We start from the raw sequence: 2,894 nt of genomic DNA, 5'->3' as shown, positions 1-2,894 counted from the left end.
TTCCGTGTCTTCAGCAAAAATCAAGATAATTGAGTCAGGGCTTCAGAACAGTTAGAATCAATGGATTTGGGAGCTGTGAACTGGGAGATTGTGATTCAAGATGAAGGAGATCCAAAGTTCAGGCTAAGGAGGATCCCAAGGACTCTTATTTCAAGAGATCCTGCCTCTTCTTCTAAATCCTAATTCTACCAAGAGTCTAGCTAAAATACTTTAAACAAATGTGCTTGATGGGAGGCAATCCATTTGGTATGATGTTCTTTTCTTTTTATTTCTTTTCCATATGATCTTTTCTTTTTATGCATTTCAGGCTTTCATAAAACCCAGAAAAACCAAAAACATTAAAAAACCAGAAAAATACAAAAAAAATAGGAGGAAGAAACCGGAAACCGGAAAGAAGCAGGTGAAACCGGAGCCATTTGCTGCGGCCGCGATCACCTCAGCTGTGGCTGAAGCTCGATTCACCGCAGCCCGTGTCCCTCAGCCGCAGCAAAACCATAGTTTGCCGTGGCCGCGCATCCCTCACCCGCGGCCAGCCCTGTTCTGCTTTCCGACTTGTTTTCCCGATTGTAGGTGACAATCCTACCAAGAGTCTAGCTAAAAAGCTTTAAATAAAAGCGCTTGATGGGAGGCAACCCATTTGGTATGATTTTTTTTCCAGAACTTCATTATCCCGATTTATTCCGGGATTAAACCGGGAAGTTCTCGAAACATTATTTCCGTGTTAAACACGCCAAAGTAAGTCCTAAAAAGCTTTTAAAATAATTTTTTCTTAGAAAAAAAACCATTTTAAAAGAAAAAGAGGATTTCAAAGATCAAAAGGCTTTTTTCATCATCTTTTCCAACAAGCTTGGAGATTTTGAGAAAAACGACCAGATTTCAAACTTGACAAATCTCTTTCAAATTTTCGAACCTGTCTTACTATTTTTCAAAGGAGATTCCAAATCTATCATCACATCACACTTTCATCAAGGTATAGATCCAATTTTTTTACTTTTTTCTTATGAACTCAAATTTAGGGTTTTCTTAGAATGAGTAAAAATTCATCTTAGAATGATTGAAGATTGTCTTTGAACTTAAGACTAGACTTCTGGGTAGTTTAATTGCATGATTTAACACCTAGACCATATAGATTTGAAATTTTTGAAAATCTGAGATTTGAGAAAATCAAAATTTGAAGAACTGTTTGATTCAGCTTGGCAAATCTGGATTGTTTGGTCATTGTTGATAGATAATATGATTAGATTGCATATGAATGAGCATTAACATCATCATGATTTATAAATCTCATATGTTGAACATCACTATATCGAATTTGACCAGAAACTCTCAGATTTTGCAATGTTTGATGCAATTACCGTTTGTTTGTCATGTGAATATGTTTGTGATAGTTGTATGAACATCTTTGCTCATAAATATCGATCCAAAAGCAGCTCCACTTATTCTCTGTCTTGAGAATTTTGTTTTGCAGGCCATGGATCTCTCTCAGGTACGACTCATTCGAACCAAGAAGAGCCCTCATGCAAAGAAGCCCCACTCGCAGGAGACATACGATGCATTAAATGAGACACAACTGAGTGATATGAAACCTTCTCCACTTTCATATCAACACAAAGAAGAATGTTTTCAGGAGAAATTGAGAGAGCCCCACTCGAAAATCTGTACCTTGGAGAGCGAAGTCTTCCTCTAGGCCAAAGGTGAAGTTTGTTGGTAAAGCCATTGATCCAGACATCAACTACTTGGAGCAGCTTCAGAAGCTGAAGATTAAGCCAACTCCAGCAATTGATTACTCTACTCTTGAGATGCTTGGAATCAGAGAGGATGTGATATGGTATCTTGATAGGCTTGGAATGAGATCATTCATGGAGCAGAGTTTTCCAACCTATGAGAGCCACACCAGAGAGTTCATTGCATCAGTAACCTTATGCTACAAGAAGATAGCTACTCCTAGAGCTCTAGATGGCACACTCTCCTTCTCTATTGGGGGTCATCTCTATTCTCTTACCATTTTAGAGATGTGTGATGCTTTGAGGCTGCCATATTGTGATGAGATTGGTTTGGAGAAAGATCCAGATGACGATCTTTGGAAATTGATGGGTTATGGAGTTTATGACAAAGGAAGGTCTAAAGCTTCACTTCTCTCTCACCCTGCATTTCAATATGTGCCCAAGTTGCTAGCACTCACTGTGTTTTCCATAGCCAACCAGGCGAATGTCCTCAAGCACGAGTTGGGGACACTTCAGCTACCTTTCATAGATCATCCAAGGTTTTCTTGCTTTGCTTGAATCATTGCAAGGAACCTAGTGAAGGTCAAGCATGAGATGTTTACCTCTGAGTGTCAGGACTACTCACCAGTCTTTAGAAGCATCATTACTTCGCTTATGGTAGCAGCAGGAGTTTATTTTTCAGCCGAGACACCTCTTAGAGAAAATTGGTTCGATCTCTCTCAGTTCTCCAGAGACAGGACTATTACCGGGGCCAAGATGGACCCCATTGGATTTGCTTACAAGTTCTGCACTAGTATCACCGAGTACAAGGTTCTCTTACTTTCAGATTCAGTGCCCCGAACCCTAATCCCAGCGCTGTTTTTCATATAATTTTCAGCCGATTATTATTTCAAGCTTTTGATTCTCTGCTTAGTTTGATTTAGTGACAAACCAAAATCCCTTTCTATTCAGATTAGGTCTACGATTGTTTTTAGCATCAATTAGAAGTCCTCAACACACAAATCCCTGTAAATTCGATCCCTAAGTACTACTGTGTTTTCTGTGTACTTGCAGCCTGTCTAAGGTAAAACTTGTGTTGCCCACTGCACCCACATCAGACTAAAGTAAGAAAAGTGCTGAGTGCTTAAATGAACAAATCTCACTAGTGTTTGAAAAGAAAAGAGAGCATCC

The sequence above is a fragment of the Eutrema salsugineum genome, unplaced genomic scaffold (genome assembly GCF_000478725.1).
Source record: "Eutrema salsugineum unplaced genomic scaffold, Eutsalg1_0 scaffold_46, whole genome shotgun sequence".
NCBI lineage: Eukaryota > Viridiplantae > Streptophyta > Magnoliopsida > Brassicales > Brassicaceae > Eutrema > Eutrema salsugineum.
This window is presented reverse-complemented; position numbering follows the sequence as displayed.